Below are 22,468 nucleotides of genomic sequence, written 5' to 3' on the forward strand. Positions count from 1 at the left end.
GCCACAGGGGACTTACTAAGACAGACAGCGGAGATGGAAGACAGGAGCCGCAGAGGGAATATCCGCATCTTGGGGATCCCAGAAGGAAGCGGAGGAAACAGCAGAATCGTGCGCAGCTTTCCTCAAAGACCTGATTCCCAAGATCACCAACATAAAATTTGACTGTCCATTTGAAGTAGGCAAGGCATTCAGGGTCCCAACTTTCAAAAACTCAGCGACCAAATACGCATGCCGTATTATATGCAGACCCTTAAGATCGCAACATATGGAAGACATTTTTAACTATGCTCGGAAGAACCATCAGATCAACTGGAAGGGTCACAAAATCATCCTCACACAGGACTATTACAAACCCACAGTGGGCACCAGAAAAGGCTTCTTGGCCATTCGTCAAAGACTCAAGGATAACCACATTCAATTCTCCTTTGTAGGCCCCACAAAATTCAAAACAGACAGGGGCAAAAACCACTTTTTCACTGACGTGAAAGAACTGAGCCGCTACTTGAATGGACCCGGGGCCCAGAACATTGACACCTCACAACAGGCCTCTGCCAAGAGAGGTCCCTCTCCAGACCCAGCCAATGGGAATCGCAACGGGAACGGTGGCCAATGAAAAGCACGCCAGATGTAACGAGACTTCCTCCAGAAATATCTACCTCACAGATGCAACAACCTACCTCAAGCAATGTATGAAGGCCAACCTCAAAACCGGCAAGCAAAGTGCGTCAACAATCACCACGGCCAACCGAAAACCCAGAGACCGAGGCAAAATGGCACACTATTTGCTCTATTTTACAAACTTTTCTTCTTCCCAATGTACACACAACTAGACACACACCAGCGTACATCACCCACAGCACTTCAAGCTTCACTAGAAAGATGCACAGAGACTCCAGAACACACTCAAACCCGCAGGCAGCAAAAGCCTATACTCATGAGACTAACGCTAAACATACCGCCAGATGACGGGTAACAAAACACTCACCCTAGCCGCAGGCCTTAGCATAGTTTCCCTTAATGTCAAAGGCCTGAATCACCCCATCAAACGTAGGAAGATAGTAAGATACCTGAAAAAGACTAAAGGCAATATAATCCTACTCAGGAAACTAAACTTGACGAGGACTTAAAACTCAGAGCCAACTGGATAGCAGACACGGCCTGCTCACCAGCTGACAAAAAGAAGCGCGGTGTGTTGACTCTAATGTCCAAGAATTCAAGGATTAGGATAGACTCCCACTCCCAAGATAAGGAGGGCAGATTTCTAATTACAAATCTGTCAATAGGGGAAGAAAGGTTCAACGTGGCACATATATATGGCCCCAACACTGATGACCCTGCCTTTTGGGAGACAGTTGCTGAGGCACTGGACAAGCTCCCCCAGGATTCACTCACAATCATGGCAGGAGACCTCAACATCCCACTCGACCACACAGTAGACAGTCCACATGCCCATACCAGCCCACGCGGTCCCACGCATCACTACAAACCATTTGCAACAGATTTAACCTCATAGACTGATGGAGGCTACAACACCCAGACACGAGAGACTATACCTTCTACTCCAACCCGCACAACTCCTACACCAGGATAGATTACATTTTAATATCAGGGACACACACACCCAATAGTGGTCTTGGTGCTATTTCTGACTGGTCTATCAGACCACTCAGCCATTAGCTTAAAATTAAGCGGATACCACAACGAGGATCCCCATAGAAGAAGGCACATTAATAAAGAAATCATCTATGACCCAGAGAACAGGAAAGAAATTGAGGTGGCCATAGCTGACTACCTACACCACAATGACACCCATGAGACTGACACAGACACTTTGTGGGAGGCCTTGAAGGCAACAATCAGGGGCAAATTAATAGGAATCAAGGCGAGAATAAACAAAAAGACGAACATGAGAACAGACCAACTAGAAGCGGAGATAAAAAAGCTAGAACTAGACTACTCCAAAAACCCTAGGAACGGCGTTCTCCTAAAAACACTAACAGCACAAATACAAGCACAATAAAATTCTGAGCCAAAGGGCAAGGCTTTGGTTCAACAAATGCAAAGCACGCAGCCTGTGCTAAGTTAACAGAGCAGGTAAGCTACTCGCAACATACCTGAAGCACAAATGAAATCAGGGAGCAATCGCATCAATAACAGACGCGAAGAACATCACCCACACAAGACACAAAGACATCCTCCATACATTCCAAGAGTTCTACAATTCAGAGCAGACTTTTAACCAAGCGGAATGTACCAGGTATTTAGAGGGCTTAGGCCTACCAAAGCTAGACCCCTTGGAGTAGACAACATTAGGTCAGGAAATCAGCAGCCCTGAAAGAGAATGCCATTAAATCGCTTAAAAAGAACAAGGCACCAAACCCAGATGGTTACTCAGCAGATTTCTAAAAGGCCTTTCTAAACCAACTAACCTCTACCATGAAAAGAGTGTTCAACCAAACAGTAAAGACAGGGTCAGTTCCCAACTCCATGACAGAGGCAAACAGTCATTCCTAAAGAAGGCAAAGACCAAGCACTCCCAAAAAATTACAGACCCATATCCCTCATCACTGTGGACTGTAAAATCTATGCCAAGATACTGGCAGTTAGACTAAATTCAATCCTCCCTAAACTAGTCAGTAACATCCCAGTTGGCTATATGTGCAACCGCATGTCAAGCCACAACACGCTTATTCTGCCACATTCTAGAGCAAACCTCCACAAAAACAGAGCCAGCAGTGGCAATTGCCTTAAACACAGAGAAAGCCTTCGACAAAGTGTTGTGGGCCTTTCTACAGGAATGCATGCGAACATTCAACTTGGGAAAGCCATACATAAATGGCCCTCTATTAATCCCCCTCAGCCTGTATCTCGATTAACAGCTCACTGTTGAGACCTTTCAAGCTAAAATAGGGACCCAGACAGGGCTGTCCACTATCACCAAAAAAGGGGGTTTCCTTTCTGTGGTTATTTAATTATCATTATATACTAAATCAGACCAATAGAGCAAGACACCTGTTATGAGACAAGTTTTCAAGTATCCTCAGTAACACATATACCTTCAGACCAGAGATTGTATCAAAAATGTCACATTTAATATAAATGCTTTTTTCTTCTTTTTTAATAAAAGATTCAAACAATTTCACATAAGCATTATTATATCATATAAATACATGCATATCCTCTTTCTTCCAAGTGTTGCAATAAAAAACCTATACAGACAAATAAAAAAGCAAGTGTTGTCGACGTGTTTCGGTGCTTAGTTGGGTAGAACACCTTCTTCAGGACTATGTTTAAAAACTTCATAAATTCTTAAAGCATTTTCAATTTGCTATGCCAGTCTTGATCCTGGAGTAGAATATTCCTTAGTTTGTATATTCACTTCAGCTTGACCATCTGAAGAATTTGATAATGATGTGGTGCTAGATGGAGACTTCTCCAAGCGCCTGCGTTTTATCTAGGTCGCCTCGAGATATACAGGAACCTTCTTACAAGTTAATTTGAATTGCTTGTTTCTTTGAAGCGAATTTAGGCGGGCTTCTCACCTGGATTAAATTCCTTCCGCGCGGTCCGCCTGATCTCCCCGGTCTCCAGAGTCGGTACTACTATCCAGGTGAGAAGCCCGCCTAAATTCGCTTCAAACATCATTATCAAATTCTTCAGATGGTCAAGCTGAAGTGAATATACAAACTAAGGAATATTCTACTCCAGGATCAAGACTGGCATAGCAAATTGAAAATGCTTTAAGAATTTATGAAGTTTTTAAACATAGTCCTGAAGAAGGTGTTCTACCCAACTAAGCACCGAAACGCGTCGACAACACTGGCTTTTTTATTTGTCTGTATATGTTTTTTATTGCAACACTTGGAAGAAAGAGTATATGCATGTATTTCTATGATATAATAATGCTTATGTGAAATTGTTTGAATCTTTTAATATAAATGCTTTTTTCCTTTTTTAATAAATGTGACATTTTTGATACAATCTCTGGTCTGAAGGTATATGTGTTACTGAGGATACTTGAAAACTTGTCTCATAACAGGTGTCTTGCTCTATTGGTCTGATTTAGTATATAATGATAATTAAATAACCACAGAAAGGAAACCCCCTTTTTTGGTGTCACTATTTCCCAGTCCTTTCTGGGTTTATTCGGGAAAACTCTCTCCTGTTTTTCATTGTCCACTATCACCTTCACTGTTCCTATTGGCCTTAGAACCCCTCATTCAAGGGCTAAAACTAAACAAGGACATAAAAGGGGTAGGGATCATAGACACCGTTGTAAAATTAGCTGCGGATGACATACTAATATTAACCGAACATCCGATAACCTCAATTAAGGCCCTTATGAACACAATCACACAGTACTCCAACTGATCAGGCTACAAACTAAACAACAAATTAGAATGCAAACCACTAAACATACACGGTACTAGAGACTCACTGGGAGACTCCGGCTTGACTTGGCAGACGGGAAACATTAAATACTTAGGCATACTATTTGGTACAGACCTATACAGCTCTTTACGCCCCAACGAAAAGGCCTTGCTAGGAAAAGTAAAAAAACTGCTAGAGGCATGGAGCCCGAAATTCATCACATGGTGGGGGCAAATAGAAACAAAAATGATGATCACGCCGATGATAAATTATCTGCCAAGTATGCTCCCCTCCTCCTTACAGACTATTTCCTTCAGAAAATCAACATAATAACCAAATCCCTATGGCAGGACAACAAAGCAACGATCAGCATTAGGAAATTGAGAATCGCTAAAGCACAGTGGGGTCTGAACCTGGCAGATTTCAAAACCTACCAACTTGCTTTCCTGGCAAAAGAGGGTACTCAGTGGGTGTCCCCATCGCCAGACTACTCCCCAGCACGGCTACCGGTAGAAAAGACCATACTAAACAACATGCACCCCCTCACACTGCTCACGACAAACACCTACCCAGCCACAACCAAGCAGATTTTTTAAAACACCAAGATAGCAATACAGAAGTTAGACAGAAAATTGGAGGTCACCATCAGGGGTACCAAATCCGAGTCTTTATGAGCAAACAGCAAAGTCAAGTATAAGGGGAAGAGCCTTAACTTTGAGTCATGGATAAAGAAGGGCATTTGCTTCCCACATCAACTAGATAAGGGGTCAGGCCCCATCACAATCACGGACCTGAAAGCCAGTTACCAACTAGAAGACCTAGGCCTCTACAGATTTCTAAAAGTTAGGGCAGCCTTATCAAAGGTCAAACTAGTCGGCACCCAACCTTCGATCTTCCGATATGTTGCTAACATCAACAAACCAAGACACCAAGTGTCACACATATATAAGCTACTGCGCCCAAATAACACCAAACCACGCAAAAATAAACAAATTCTGGGACAAACAATTAAACACCCGTTTAAGCGAGCTGGAGTGGGAAAAGATCTGGACCTCGGCCATACAAATCAAGATCACCCAACTCCTAGCACAAACACCTCTGGCTACTCCACAAATCATACTGCACCCCAGACTGGCTACACACACTTGGCCTTAGGGTGGACTACCTCTATTGGAATTGCAACACACAGAAAGCGGACTTAGCACACCTAATCTGCCACTGCCCAACACTCAAGGTTTTCTGGGGTAGGGCGTTTGACTTTATAGACGAGGTGTTCAAACGCAAAACAAACCGACTTCGCCTCCCTGGTCACAGTGTTCATAAGGACAGATCTCACATCGGAAAAGGAGGAGGAATTAATGGACCTTTTGCTGACAGCAGCAGTCAAAATGGTGCTAAACAACTAGAAAGACTCAAGCAAAGCAACCTTGAATAGCTAGCTAAACTGTATTACGTACCTAAGGGGAGCGGACAGCTTAGCAATGCAGTACTCTCCATGGAAGACGTCTTCTAGGGGTTTGTGGGAGGCCCTAGACAGGTCTCTTGCCCCGCAAAAAACCCCATGATCTGTCGGAATCAAAGCCACCAGCCCAGCTTGAACCTCGGAAAGAGCCTGAGGACCACAAGAACTTTGGTCCGATCCTTTTGAACAATAAAATCGGAAGCAGGGTAATATCATGGGATTGTTTTGATGCATAGCCTGTGTACAGTACACCTCCCCACTGGGCTTTCCTATCCCTCTCTTTTCTCTCTGACTGCACTATCCTTTCCTTCTTTATTACTCTAAGAGTTAACCATACAGTAACAAATGAATATGACTGTATACAATTTATAAAATCCTAATAAACATTTTTTTTTTTTTTAAACGTTACATGTGAAAGGTAGGGTCAGGTGTGTTACTACCTTCTTACAAAAAATAGTTTGTGGTTAGAAGGGGGAATTATGCCCTTCTAACTTTGTTAATATACTAGATAAATATAGTCAATCAAGGTTTTACAATTGAACCCCACAAAAATGATTTTTTTTTCATGTGTAAAACCAAGACACCTCACTGGTCAGCTAACAGTACGGAGGTTCTGGAAAAAATGGATGCATCTTCCAGGCGACACTACAACACACTTAGACAATATGTCACCATCTACGTTAAATTGCTTCGCATACACTGGGATTTCTCCAATGAGTATTCAACGATTATGCTGGTTTTCCATTAAAAAGAAACTACCTCATTTACGGTAGTCTAAAATTGGTTTAGGTCGGAAAGCTCGCTCTTCACTCGTGTATATATATTTTTTTAAATCATAATATAAAACACACACAGAGGGGCTTTCAGCCAATCAATCATTCAATTTGCATAGCGCAACTAATCACTCAAGAGGGTACCAGTCAGCGCTTTTCATCTATTGGTCTGTTCGAGTCTGATTTATGTTTGCTTCCACTCACCACAGCATACAGAGGGGCAATGGGTAAACCCACTGTCTTCAGCCACGTTGTGTACATGTGCCCCTCCGCCTAAAACCACACGTGCCCCTCCGCCTAAAACCACACGTGCCCCTCCGCCTAAAACCACACGTGCCCCTCCGCCTAAAACCACACGTGCCCCTCCGCCTAAAACCACACGTGCCCCTCCGCCTAAAACCTAGTCCAATACGGTCTCTGAATTAGAAGGCCAAGGATAGGTGGATTTTAGGTGTAGAAAGGGCTTTAGGGGTCTGGGCAGGATGATGTTTAGCAGTAGCTGGGGATTTTTTAGGTCCCAGGGATGGGTGATGTTTAGGGGTGACTAGGAATTCTTTAGGGTTCAAGGATAGGTGTAATTTGGGGGTCGTGACTGGTTTGAAGGATAGTTAAGATGAGGTTGCAGCAGACAGGGAGGCTGGCTAATTGTGTGGGCACAAATAAACCACTGCTGTACAAAGTTTTTTAAAGAAGTGGTCATGTTTCTGTGGTAAATGTCCTCTCCACTGTTCCTCACTAGATAGACTGTACTTTGTCATCTGTGACATCATAGAATGCCTGGGTGACTCTCTGGTTCACAGTGTCTCTCTCTACCAGACTGTGGCAGTTGGTCATCTCAGGCTGAGCTGCTAACAGCTAGCTCCTGGTGGGGTTTTACTTGTCTTACTTCTGTACTTAATATCTTGGAAGGAACTTACAATAAAGGAACCTATCTCTACAGTGGACTCTGTCACTTCCTTTACTACAATTTGGCGACGATTTAAAGAGTATGAACCTGTGTGTGCACTAAGGACAAAGGTCAACTAAGGATCTAAGCAACTACAAGCTAAGGAACCTTAGAAATCAAGAATCTAAAAGACTTCAAATTCAGACTAAAGGTAATTCCCAGCTGACCCCATCAGTGTCCTCCTCCACCTGGACAGCCTACACCCTGGGCGTGTGTCTTCACCTTGATGTCTGCTGTCACTCTACTTGTCTCTGCAAAGTTTCTCCAGCTACATTTTTGAATAAGCCCTGCTGCGTGTATTTATTTCCTGTGAGAGAAGCGGAAAAGGGTCTGGAAAAGGATTTAAAAGTCTTCACAGAAGTGGCGCTGTCGGCGCATCCTGTGTGTTTTCACGATTTTTTTTTAAGGGACTCAATAGTGTTCACAGTAGCGGCACTCACACGCTTGTGTGGAGAAGCTGGGTCCGAACCACCGTGTGAGTAACTTAATTTCAATGATTTTGGGTTTCGACATGTTGTTCCATCTAAGTGGCAGTTTGGGAGCTGAATTTAAAACTGCCCTTGACATCACATCGCGTGCTGGCACTCGACACACGCAGACTTACCAGCTTCGCGATGCCTGCACACCTTCTCTTGTGACGTCTGTCACCTACGCAAGTACTTTGCTGTTCTTGACACTTTGGCGCACGCTCCTGCTGCGAGCCTTCCTGTACAGCGTCAAATATGCGTGCCGCCATTTTGTAGTTCTCCCTCGTTCACGCTATCTCAACACATCGCGTCATCGAACATGTCCCTTCAGGCAGGCAGTCACGAAATGACTGCTTCTGAAACGACTGCTGTTCTGTCAGTTTTCAGCGGTGACTGCAGGGAGCGGAGACACTGGTGTGAGCACGTTAAAAATTTCTGCGGGGACTGCGGAGCCACTGGTGAGAACATGTATCGGTTAGAGACAGTGCGGTGCAACATGATCAAAGGAACTTTCCAAATAGTCTGGTTGGTGTTTTATTTTTCCTGGCATTTTTCAGCAGTGACCGCGAGGATCGAAGACCCCGGGAGAGAGATCGCTCACCGGTGCATAAGTTGTTTATTTATTGTTGTTGTAGTTAAAGTCTTCCAAACTGGTGCCATTCATTAATTACAATAGTACTTGACATTTCTCTGTACGTTCTGAGTGTGCCGGTGCTTTTGTCAGTCTTGGAAAGTGTCCTAGGTTCTACGTGGTCCTAACAATCAGATTTACATGAAACTCTCTTGGGCGTCTACTATCTTTATGTTATAGTCTGTCACGGGGAGTTTAGTTTTTTGAGCCACACCGGAGTTAGTCTTATTTATTTATTTCTAGCAGCTAATTTACCATTGCACATTATTCAATATAGCCTTATTTTGAAAATGGTGTGTGGCAAACTTGTGTTGCTCTTATTCTAACTCTGCATTCTGTGTTGGGTCATGTCCTGGTTGGATGTTGCTGGGTAGTCAATACCCCAATGCCCCTTTTGGGTTCTTTGAGTTTGCATCATATGCTTGGTGGTAGTCCATTCCCCATTTTTGTTCCCAGGAATATGGTCCTGCGGTGTACCCTACATAGGGGAGGTTGTGTGTGTGAGTGGGTAGTCAATGCCCATTTCCATTCGTTTTCTGAGGTAGTGGTCTGTGTGTCCATGCCCCATTTTGGTTCCCAGACATTGTCCTGTGGTGTACCCTACACAGGGGAGGTTGTGTGTTTGGGTAGTCCATGCCCCATATAGTGGTGTTTGCGGGTAGTCCATGCCCCATCTAGTGGTGTTTGCGGGCAGTCCATGCCCATCTAGTGGTGTTTGCGGGCAGTCCATGCCCCATCTAGTGGTGTTTGCGGGCAGTCCATGCCCTATTTTTGTTCCCAGGTTTATTTTCCTGTGGTGTACCCTATTTAGGGGAGGTTGTATTTCTTTTTAATCTCAGAGTTCCTACTCTGCGCTGTCCCCTGCTTTTGGTGGAGACTGTTTGCGCACTATGTTTTGGTCGAAGTTATCTTCTTGTAACTTGTGGCCAGGGTTTCATATTGGTAAGACTTTGAGCTGTGAATTTATCATAACTTTAGTGTCAGCACGTCTTTATCAGGGGAAGTTCTAGTTCTTTGAAAAGATTGTTTTTCTTTGGTGAGTTTTTGTGAAAGGGGTTTGCTTTCTTAGGGTTGTCTTGAGTGAATTTTTCCCCTATTGTGTCTCTCTTGCGTCTCCGTCTACACTCACTTTTGTTCTAGGGTGTTTACCCTGTAGTGTACCCATGTGTGGGGAGGTTAGGAGTGTGACCACTTAGCTGCTTTGGTTCGTTAAGGGAGGGGGATGTGGCATATAGTATTAAAATTTTGTTTTCTTTGTTCACATTTCTACTAATGATACTTCATGCTAATGTTATCTCTGAACATCTCATTTGGCTCATTCTTGTACTTTCCTGCTGATGATGCATTTGAGGTATTTTGCCTATTGTGTTCTCTATTCTGTTCCTATTCCATAAGGGAAGAGGATGTGTGGTAAATGTCCTCTCCACTGTTCCTCACTAGATAGACTGTGCTTGGTCATCTGTGACATCATAGAATGCCTGGGTGAATCTCTGGCTCACAGTGTCTCTCTCTACCCGACTGTGGCAGTTGGTCATCTCAGGCTGAGCTGCTAACAGCTAGCTCCTGGTGGGGTTTTACTGGTCTTCTGTACTTAATATTTTGGAAGGAACTTACAATAAAGGAACCCATCTCTACAGTGGACTGTCACTTCCTTTACTACAGTTTCCATAACAAATGTTGTACTTTCCCATAGCTCTGATGTTCAGGCACAAGAAAACCACGATCCCATGGCCAGCTAGGTATAAAACAACTGCCAAATCCCTAGACCTCGCTTTAATACTGGCTGAGCACCAAGTTACACTTTATTGGAAAAACTCAAAAGGACCACAAATAGCAAAATGGTGAACTGAATTGACTCGCTGGGCAGAATATGAGAGTACCAATCTCCTTAGGGATGCCAAGAGAGGAGGGAGCACGCTAGACGGGAGGTGGGTCTGGGAGTGCAGATTGGAGGAGCTGTGATCAGAGCTAGACAGCTCAATAGATGAATCTCCCCAATACAGCGTGGATCTGACTAAGTCATTGAGGCTCTAGGGTGCAGACCAGTATGCACCCTAACTTCCCCGACCACTAGGGACTCTGGGATATAACCAATTTTCAACCAACCCACTTACTGCCTCAGCTGCACACTATGGTGGGAAGCCATAATAACTTGCTAAATGACTAACATGACATTTCGGCACTGTGGGACCAGGCATGAGGGTAGGGGTTGGCGGGATGTTATGTAAGTGAGCTAATTATTGTTATTGAGTTTAATTAGTACACTGATATTACCTACTAAAGGGCATGTTACGCCGTAAACGCGAACACTTGCGCCAGGAACATGTACTGTGCAACGGGGAACACGCTATGCCATATGCCTGGCCTTCTACATGTAGGAACATCTTCCATGGACATGAAAACGATGGCCAATATTAGTCATGTGTTGAGCACAAATACCACGTTCACTGCCAAATCTACTGCTAGACTTGTAATTACTGCCACAGTCCATTGCAGTAATGCGCTATAAAATGCTGCATGGTTAAACACTTACAAGGTTCCAAAGGCGAGACCGGTTCCATTGCAAATACCAAAATGTGCCCATTAAGTCCGCTGCTCACGTAGGCAGAGGGCAGTTTAGGGGAGCAGGTTTATCCAACTCTGATCCCAAACAATATGGAGGAGCGTAGCAGGGAAAGTTGAAAGGACGAAGATGACGATAAAATAATCAGCGATGAAGGGAGAACGCAGGGGTGAAAAAGAACATGCAAAGTGACCTAAAAATATAGGAAGTGTGGGTTTAGGGAAGAACGAGCAAAGAACTGGCAGCAGTTGTGCTAGGCTGCATCTGCAGCCCTGGAATTCGGCAGCGGCGGGCTCCCAAAAAGAACTTTACACTTTTGCACTATTTTAACAAATTAAGCACCCCATCGACTCTTAGGGCGACAGGGTCCCTCTTTCAGATCGATGAAGAAAGATGCAGAAGTCTTAAAACGTCAGTGCATTAAAAACAATAGCTCGCAAGCCAAGGCAGCATGAAATCAAAGAGCAGTAGTTGACTAATGTCTGTCGCCTGGTGACACATAGGTTTTTAAAACACGTGCTAGACAAGGTCTTCAGAGCTGGACGCAATGCTGTCCATAAACAACAAGACAGCCTGCTCCAAATGAGGCCTTCGGACATGATCGCCTTAACAGCACACACTACTTAATTCAGGTTATGAATTAATGGCCTTAAATAGGGCAACCCTGAACCAGCCAGGTTCCATGGCCCTGAACCAGCCAGGTTCCATGGCCCTGAACCAGCCAGGTTCCATGGCCCTGAACCAGCCAGGTTCCATGGCCCTGAACCAGCCAGGTTCCATGGCCCTGAACCAGCCAGGTTCCATGGCCCTGAACCAGCCAGGTTCCATGGCCCTGAACCAGCCAGGTTCCATGGCCCTGAACCAGCCAGGTTCCATGGCCCTGAACCAGCCAGGTTCCATGGCCCTGAACCAGCCAGGTTCCATGGCCCTGAACCAGCCAGGTTCCATGGCCCTGAACCTGCCAGGTTCCATGGCCCTGAACCTGCCAGGTTCCATGGCCCTGAACCTGCCAGGTTCCATGGCCCTGAACCTGCCAGGTTCCATGGCCCTGAACCTGCCAGGTTCCATGGCCCTGAACCTGCCAGGTTCCATGGCCCTGAACCTGCCAGGTTCCATGGCCCTGAACCTGCCAGGTTCCATGGCCCTGAACCTGCCAGGTTCCATGGCCCTGAACCTGCCAGGTTTCAGAGAGATGCGCAGAGTAGGTGTAAGAGAACATTATTAAAGTGTAGAGTTGAGAATTAGAAGGAACTCTATAGATGGTGACTCCAAAACTGAATACAAGGTTAGAGATGCTAGTTCCAGGATTGGCACTGAGGTTTCAAATGGAGTCTCCTCAGCGGAATACAGTAGGACAGACCAGGCCTCCAAAATTGACCAAATATTCCAAGTTTGGTCACCAGAATTAAACACAATCTAAATGAAGCTCCCAGGATACTCCAGATGTCACTTCTAGAGGTTCTTATTTTTACATTTTTGGCAGAATTATAGAGCCAAACTCAACCCGAAGGTATTGAAGCTTTCACATGAGCACCAGTTATGTTACACAAGGACACATTTATTTTTAGTAGGCGCCGATAGATCAAGAGATTTGCCCAGAACCACAAGCTGTTGAGCCGATGCCGAGCCTGGTCCCCCAGCTCTAAAGACAGCAGCTCTGCCCATTATACCACACAGTGCAGTAGCCATGGCCTCCAAAACCAGCACGAAGGTGGATGAGTCTTTTAGACCCAAATCTGCACCCTGTTCTCCATGTGTTCATAAGACAACACTAAAGTAAATAAATGAATAAATAAATAAACCGAGGCCTCCAACGCTTGATTGCAAGATGTAGATGCAAGGGTCATTCCATCGGGGCATAGGCAGTGATTTGGGGGTGGGGTGCCTCGACCTCAAGTGAGATTAATTATTTCTGATCCTCCAGGAGAGAGGAAAGCAACACTAGTTTATCTGCCTGACAGACAGCCCAAAAGCCAGTTACTGGTGCTTGGCGATGGGTCCCATGGAGAGGCGTATTATCCAAGGCCATAGCTGATGTTAATCCTGCAGGGACACCTTGATTTGACTGCATGTTAATTGGTGTTACAGGTTTCTGTTCATGCTTGGATGCCACCTTCATCTCTAACCCAAGCACCAAGACTGCTTTTCTAACCTATTGAACAACAAGCACATGCAATAGTTCTTGCATTTGTGAGACTTTAAGCTATTAGCATTGTAAATGACAATGCTTTTTATTTGAGTTTTAAAAACAAAAACATAAAAAGGCAGTCATTTACAATGCCAATAGCTTAAACTCGCGTAAATGGGAGACATATTGCATTGCAAATGATTGTTTAAATTCTCGTCCAGAAGAATTCGGCCAACATCAGTAATGTCTACTGAAGCTAAATTACTTCCATAACTATCTAAAAATACAAATCCAAAATTAAAATCTTCGGACAACATTTTTTAAAAATGGTTATATCAGGGGGGCGGGATTAATGGGGAGGGTGCTGGAAACTTGCATGAAAGCGCTTTTTCCTTTAAGTCCGCTAAATATGCAAAAGAGGTTTGCAATATCTCAATAAAGCATGGCTTTAAGTGAGGCGGATCCCCACAGTATTTGAAAGCGGATGTTAAAACAGACTGGTATTGAGCCATATAATTTTGTCTATAACAATGGGAAAAAAACAATTTCTGAACAATGACTGTACAAACAATTTGGAAAATCCACATCAACTTAGTAGGTCCTGTATCCATTCCACAGGTTTAACTTTCTTTATTTTCCTAAGAATATTTATTTATTCCAGGATGTTGTTCTTCTATGTTTTTTCCACTCAGCACATTACTTTTAATAGCGCCTACCGTGTCGATTGTATGTAGGTGTCGGGGTGAGTCAGGTTGTGGGTTGCCGCTTATGATGCAGCACGTTCCAGAGCTCTAGAGTGAAGGCTAAAGCCATTGCGAATTTCTCACACTTCCCATTCTGTCCTGGACACCTCTGCTGAACGCACAGAGCAGTGCTCACAAATGCCAATGGCGCGGCGAGGTGAAGGAGATGTAAAAGTAAATGCAGGGCAGGGTAAAAAGGGGGAAGAAGAGGAGGAACAATGAGGTGTGAAATATGCAGATGGAGGGTTTTAAAAAAGATAGGAGGGGAAAAAATGAGGCTACAGAAGAAAGTGGTGTGAAGAATAGAATAGGAGTGATTGTGTCACTCTAAAGACCACTACCCTTTCCACAGACCTCAGTAAAGGTTCATTCACAATCTCAGTTTCAGAACTAAAATTCTCAACTCACATTATTCGAAACAAAATCATTGTTGTTGCCCATTTATCTGAACTACTAATACTGCATTGCCAAAACCAACAGCTCCAGCTCATTTTAGGCGCTTCTCCGCTACTGTGCGATATCTCTGGATGCAGTGATGGGAACCTCAGAGAGGCACTAAAATTCTGGTCAGGAGTCATGCTATGAAAAGCACAGAACTTTGGTTTGTCCGCTTTGAGTCACTTTCTTAATTTCAAGAGCCACACTCTGAAATACAGAGGCTACAGAGAGTCCAGAACGCGGCCGCAAGATCTTTTGGGCCTGCGTACAACCGGTGTAGTGACCAGTGCCATTCGTCGCCTCCACTGGCTGCCTGTGGCTAGGCGAATTGTGTTTAAGGCACTGTGTATAGCCTATAAAATTTTGGAACTGGCATCCCCACAAATCCGGACTGATCTTTTTCCTTATATTCCCACACAATCACTTCGATCCATGGGACAATGTCTGGTAGTGGTCCCCCCGGGTGCGAAGAGTCCGTGCCAGCGGGCGCTCTTTTCGTAACAGAGAAGAGATTCTGTGGAACTCTTTGCCGGCCCACATTCAAGGGCTTACCAATTACCTTAATTTTAGGAAAGCCATTAAAGCATTTCGGTTTCCTCCCTTGTAGGCCTCCTGTGCGGGTTATTTTCTTGTTGCTTTGCGCCGGGACGCCTCTTAGCTGGGGCAGCTGTTGCGCTCTATAAAATTGTTTAACATAACACACCTATTAGAATGGATTTCAAGATGCCCTTCTTAGGTGACACCCCTTTTAGAGACCCCTCCCTTTTTCAGCCCATTGACAGCCCTGGCTAAAGGTAAAGTTCACTCTTTCTACCACTGTGGCCAGAAAAGCCTATTAGGACAGTAGCTGGGCAGGTCTTTGGGATGTTGGATGGGTCATTCTGATCAAGAGCATCAGATGTTTGTGGGCCAAGGACAAAACCTGCATGCCAGGCCCTCTTGTCAGTATCTAGCCTCACCCAACCATTTAAGCTGTGTTAGCAGCCATGAAGAAACAGGGCAGGCTTGCTTCAAAATATGTAAATAGAGTGTGCAGCACGAGTGAGGGCAGCTGCAAAGTGTGGCCGAGGGAATAAAGCTCTTTGACCCTCCCTTCTGCAAGCCCTGATCCATCATGGATTGCTATTTGGAGGGGAGAAGGAGACCAGTTCTGGAGTGCATGGCTGGCAGGATAATTCCTGCAAACATTGTGGTGTGTGTGTGTGCTGTACTTGGGCAGAGATTGATTTACAACTCAGCAAGCCTGCTCTAGGAAATAAAGGTCCACTCCGCTTCCAAGTTCTGGCCCGCTCTAGTAACCACTCTTGGTTTAAAGCAGGGTCCTAGGATGGACAAGGTCATGCCAGATTTCTGGCTATAACTGTAGGTTATGTGGTATGTAGTTCCATTCAGATTAAGGTAGTACCCATGCATCTTGTATGGATATCATTGAAAGCTGCCATGGAACCAGCCCTGTCAGATCTACATTGAACACTCTGGTGTGACGCGTCCGGTATTGTTTAGGAAACCCTGCAGGGGTTGTGCCGCAGCGGACATAGCACTGGTCTAAAAGGGGGCAAAGTAGGAGTGATATGCAGATGTGAACTTGTGCAATGCACCATGGACCCTTAAATGCAAGTCACAATTACATGCAATACGAGCAAGGAAAGACAGACACAGTTCACGCCACACCTCACACCCATAGAAAATCACTGCTCTTTTTGATCAAGTGGATTGAATTTGCATCAGGATATCAAGCAAGTAAATCTGGTAGTGATTAATTACCAGGAGGTCAGCTGCAGGTGGCAAAGAGGGAGGGTGACAAGATGCCCGGATTTCCCCAAATAGTCGGAGGTTTAGAATTAACACACTCAGTGGCCCTATGCTTTCTGCCTAAAAGATGCATGTCCTGGTGTTCAAGAGAACGGCTGACAGAGTAGTGCAGAAGTCTTCAAACTGTGGAGCAGGCCTCCCTGGAAGTCCACGGCTGCAGTCCCATGGGGGCACAGACTTGTCTGCAAGTACCAACTACTTGTAAATGAAGATTCCCTGGAAATGAGACCTTGTTTTTGTGTGAGACCTGTAATCTTGAATGCCATGGGGCCTGGTCAGTGAGTGGTGGCAGGGCCAAAGATGTAGGTAAAAGTAACAAAATGTTCAGTATTTTGTTTTTCCCAATCTTACACTAATCAGTGCGAAGTGTACTCTTTTACGTTAAAAAAACTTCAGTTGACTAATGCAATCAACTGAATAGGTGTCTGTGGGCGACCAGAGAGTTACAGAATTAAATTGTGATTGGCGCAGTGGGGAACAGTGACTTATGTATATATTTATAGTGCTAAGAGGCCCCAAATGTAACAGAAAACACTTAATATTCCATTATTTTAAAAATGTATTACAGTTTATAATAAGCTGCTGCAAAAAAAGGCAGTGTTTAAGATAAAGCAAGTGCTTTCGGATTACACATTTAAGTAGTAAGTAACCAGACTGTACCTAGTGCAAACAGTCATGGGTCCATTAAAAGAATGCACTACAGAACTCAGCTGAGAAGAAATTGCATGACCTCAAAAAGAATAGGGGGCATATGTATCAAAATCCGTTATTGCGATTCTGAAATAGCGATTTTTTGATTTCAAAACGGGATGTATTTAAAAATTCGCAAATATTTTGCGATTGGTTGATATTCCTTAATTGCGATTAGCAAATTGCGAAATCGCAATTAAGGAATACCTTTCCATTAATTTCTATGGGCCTGGAGGCCCATAGGAATGAATGGGAAGTCATTCTCAAGTTACGATTCGCAATTTGAGAATCGCAAATTGAGAATAATTTTAAGGGTGTCATAAGGACATCCTGATTCAACCCTGAAATGAGCATGTGTGCACACATACATGCCATGTATGTGTGCCACATGGTACTTTGAAAAATGCCAAAAAGTGCATTTTTAAAAGAAATCGCAAATTACCACCAACTTGAAGTTGGTGGTAATTTGCGATTTCTTAAGGAGAAATTGCACAACTTGGGTGCTTGCTGCATAGCATCGCAAAATTAGAGATTCCTTACTAATGCGATGCGAAAATGTCTCGTACATCGCGTTTTGCGATTTTTTTACTCGTACGCGCTGTTTTTTTGCGAATCACAGCGTTTGCGAATAAAAAAAATCGTTTCATACATATGCCCCTAAGTCGCTCACCATAGAGCATCAAGTGACTTCATCTGTTAAAGATTATACTGGCTCGCAATCAGCCTTTATATTTTGTGGTGAACTGAGTGATAAGGCTGGTTCCCACTTTAGCTTTTAGTCTCTTCCTCTGCTTAAGAGCGAAGGCCCACCTATCCCAACCCCCCACCCTTTTACGGTCAGGCGGAGTCACCTCTAGATTGCCATGAACAGTTCAGGGCCTGTTTTTGTAAAACTGAGTCCAGGGATAGCAGGTTTCATTCAGATACCAAGCCCTGATCCTCAGGCCCCCTTGGGCCTCAGAGTTATGGCCCAGGAGAAAGAGCAAAGGAGCGAGATGCAAAGACAGAATCAAAGAGATGACCCAGGAGAAGGGGAGATCTGGAGGAGACCATTGTGGGTTTCTTTAATAAGTGGACAGACAGCTCCCTTGGAGAGATGCCCCAAGGGAAATGATCTATAGAAAAGAGGTCCTTCTTTTGAAGGGCTTTTACTACCAATAGTCTCAAGTGGTGCAAAAAATGGGGCCTACATGTGGGAGATCATTTTATTACAGGAAAGCGACAAAGACCATTTCAAGTTTGGAGAGATGGTCAAGCTTAGTGGGGAGTGGGCAAAAGAGGCAGAGGGGAGAGGGTGCTATTTAGGGTTGCAGTCATCAGTGGTGCAGCAGCCTTGGGGCCCAGGTGTGTGAGGGGGTCACAAAGCCCCAATTATGAGGATTGGCATTTTTTGGTCAGTTTCAGTTTGAGTCACACATTAAGCGTGGATTATGAGATACAGAAAAAGCACCTCGTGTGATCTCGTAAGCCCCGCCCCCTGTGCTCAGCCCTGTCCCTTCCCAATCCTTGCCATAAAGTTTGAGGAGGGCCTGACTTCAAGTATTTTGCCTAGCAGGCTCAGATCGAAAACGCCTTCAGGCGTCTGAAGTAGTGCATGCTCACATTTTCAACGACTGTCATCACACCATGGATAACAGCTAACTTCTCCAAAACGTCACCTGCTGTGCTGCCTTCCTTATTCATGTAGCACAGCAAGTTTTAAGAAGAGGCAAATCGGAGTCGCAGGCATTCATCAGCCAAGGCCAAGCTTGCCTCTGGGGGTATTCACAGCATGGGAGAGAGATTGTTTTTCTATTTTTTTAATTAGGGTTTCTTTTGAAATCGGTCGCACAGGTGTACATATCAGCTTGGAAAAGAGGCTATGAATGTGTTCCACGACAGGTCCCTAGGCATCACTGTCACCATACACCCATCCCCCATACCTCTAAGGAGAAACACAAATTGAAGCTTATCTGTTATACGCCTTAGCTTACAGGTACCTGTACATTGCTTTTACCATCATAAATCCAGGACTACAAGCACGCAGACAATGGTTGCAGAGGAGACTTTTGCATCACTAAGGGTCACAGGCGCGCACAGGCAACTTCATTATAACCTCAGACTAATCCCAAAGGAATGTATTTTTTTTATTAGAATATCAAGATTTGACTACAAAATCTAGATGCCGTCTTAGAAATAGATCTATGATCAATACGTCCTAAGCCCAACCCTCCTTACAGCCACAATAACTCCGCAAAACTCCCATTTAGGAGACAAAGTGAATTGTAATCATACGTGCAGTGCTGGTTATGGACCCCATCACATGCCAGAGTAGGAGGGGTCATGGAGCAATGCTCACCAACTATAAATATCTGTCGAAGTTTACTATCAACAGTGTAAGTCACTGGAATATCAAGGGTCCCATCACTGAGAAAAAGGTTAAAGTAACGTTATGTAGTGAGGTACATTGGGGCCTGCACGGATTCTCCATTTTGGTTTCACGATTTAGCTGGAGATCTTGTAAATGTGTGAATGTGTGTGTCTTGTAAAGCGCACTGCTACCCGGAGGCACCCTGGAGCTATAGACCGCTGGGGAACCCGTCCTGGCTTTCCCTGTGAGATGTTCCCTCCTGGGTATCTCCAAGGTGAAACCAGGCATCCCCGGCATCTTTGGGGGGCCGTTGTAGAGATGAGGCAAGCTAATGCCCAGAGTTGGCGAGTGTGATCCCTGGTTAGATTAGGCACCGAGGCGAGAATGATCGAGTCCGCTGACCCTGGTTCACGACCCTGCCGCGTCGGGAATTGAACCCTGGTCCCGGGCCGTCCTCTGCTTCCGGGTCTGCCGCCTCTAACCAGTGAGCCACACCACTCCTTCATATAGTGACTTTTTTACATGTTTTACACTAACACAATGTACTGAGAAGCTACTGTTTGTGCAGCGTATTCCTAGTAAGCATTGCCGCCTTGTTGTCTGTACACTCTGTCCAAGGTTGGCACATAGAACACAATGCACTTGCATTTGGTTGTACGGTTGGAGACAGCTCTAAGGCTCCACACAAACCATCGCATCAGCTCTGCACCTTTGTCACAGTGCGATAGAAATAGTGCTTTAATTATATAAACAGCTTCTCAGCTATATTTGGCAGAGGGTTCCTTCTGCTGGTATTAGCCTGGAACACAGTGCACTGTGACACAGTTGCAGCACCCACTCTGACCTCTATCCTGCTGGGGCGATAACCTGTCCAAGCAGACCTGCTTTCTGCACATCATACTCCGGTATGGGAGTTAGGCAAACCCAATGGATCTGACAGAGGGTACACCCACTATGCTCTCAATAATACAGGTAGTATTTGATAAGAGTATAATCACATAGTAATGTTAGAATGGTTGAACAATGTATCCTTTACACCATTCTCGTAATGCTGGTTGCAATGCTTGATTTCATCTGCTTTATAATTGGAGCTCATGCTTTCGACACAAGAATACAATAGTTTCAATAAATAGAAGAGCAATATTTGTACCTTTTATGTTTAAACTTGGGCAAGTAAAAGTAACAAAAAGGGTAGATCTGTTTCCACGATTTCCGTGAGGAATAAGAGTGGTCATGTCAGAGGTTGCTAATACTGTATGGTACCCTGGTACAGTTAAGGGGATCCGATTGGGCACTGTGCGCTACCTAGAAATTGGGCCAACATTTTCTGATGTGTGAACTGAGTCTCTATATTCTGAAGTTTTTGTCCAGATACACAGTCATATTTAATTTGTAGGAACCATATAACAGTTATAGTTAGGTGAATAGGTCAGTGGCAACAATAGTTTTGACCAGAAAAAAGAACCAGCAATTCACCAATTATAGTTAGCAGAGTTAACCCACATCACATAACCCAGGTCTTGTTCTATGACATAATTTATGGCATCAATGATTGACATTATCCAAGCTTCTTTTGTGCACATTGTTCTATAAATGGGTATAGCATTACAGCATTACAAATAGCTCAGGATAATATGAAGCATCATTACTGCTATCATACATACATACATACAAACTCCATAGGTAAAGCAAGTTTGTGTTATGTGCAACATTGACAGTATAGGATACACTTCATGGGTAGCAGAGTTAATATTGAACATTGACCAGAGATGAATGGGTAACCTATCCTGCACATGGTGTTTAATCTGTACGCCACTGTTCAGGGAAAACCAAGTTGCTCCAGATACTAATGCGTCGTTACATAACGAATCCCCTACTACGAACAGTCTTTACTTTGGATCAAAACCCGGACTGTCACTTTACCTACATTGAGAAATTAAGTGGATACAATTAGAAAAGTGGGTATTCTAAACACGGTTCACTCTAAGGGAAGAGTTTACTGTGTGCCACACTGGCAGTGAAACTCCCATGATAAATACACGCCAGAGTATTACAATCTACTAAGAACAGTGTATACGCTATGCAAAACATTTCTAAAGAGCAACTATTCACTTAAAATAATCAGGGTGTTAAGGTGCTAAAGATCATACTACCTGAAGCCTTCATACTGTGGCGAGTGATCTGTTGAAGTTTACATCAACAGTGCAAGTCACTAGAATATTATATGGTCAAAAGTGAAGCAGGCACCTCTGGATTACAACACTAACCATCAAAAGGTATTCAGGTGCTGGTACAGATGGTATCCAAACCATGATACTTCTCTGGACTGTGCAAAATGTTAGCGCAAAATATCCATCAAAGTTTTCTTTAAGCAGGACATCCATTATGGTTTTTGTAGAGTGTGTCACCTCAAGTGTGTGGAAAATCATCTGCTACTTATCTGTGCTGCTCCTGGTGTACTCAGACATCAGCGAGAGCCCAGGTGAACACTCATTGAGCCAAGGCCCTTTCCTGAAGCCTTGCTAAGGACTAGTCAGAAAAGAGTGCATTAGGGCAGGGGTCAAAAGTAAAATGTAGACCGCAGAGTGTAGGGTAAGCGTACTACTCCTACACTGAAAAACAAAGTCCACTCTCATGAGGTCTGAGGCAGCGGGCTCCTAACACCAAGGGAAGACCAATACCACTGGAGTGTTTAAGATGCTGCGTCTCCACACTACCACCAAAGGAAACAATAAGGGGAGAGACCAGAGTTTCACTTCCTTTGCCGGTTAGTGTAGGATGGTGCAATCTTTTACTGAAGTTACATATTTCAGGAAAAAAGGCAATGGAGCGTGAATCTAAGTGTACTTTAAAGCGACCCACAAACGGTGTCTGAAACACTTCAAAGATTTGAAATACAAAAGTAGATAGTACTATGGAAGAGCCAGAGGGCAAGACTCCCATACCTCTAACCTGCCCAACAGCCCATGTTCTGTTCAGTGTCCAAGAGATTTTTAGACCATTCCTGAGTGGACCTTCATCGCTACACATAGTTTTCGGCTAAAATAAATAAATTGCCAGTGGTGACCCTGCTAAATTATACTGTTCAAATTAT

The 22,468-nt window shown here is 44.3% G+C and overlaps 1 protein-coding gene across 1 annotated transcript in view; it reads right to left on the bottom strand.

The window, feature by feature from the left end:
• The window catches only part of LOC147663068 (putative sodium-coupled neutral amino acid transporter 8), a gene marked incomplete at its 3' end in the record, with an annotated part of 197,625 nt that overhangs the window by 108,949 nt on the left and 66,208 nt on the right, over window positions 1-22,468 (bottom strand). The window lies entirely within an intron of this gene.

This window comes from Lissotriton vulgaris, unplaced genomic scaffold (genome assembly GCF_964263255.1).
Source record: "Lissotriton vulgaris unplaced genomic scaffold, aLisVul1.2 SCAFFOLD_1922, whole genome shotgun sequence".
Lineage (NCBI taxonomy): Eukaryota > Metazoa > Chordata > Amphibia > Caudata > Salamandridae > Lissotriton > Lissotriton vulgaris.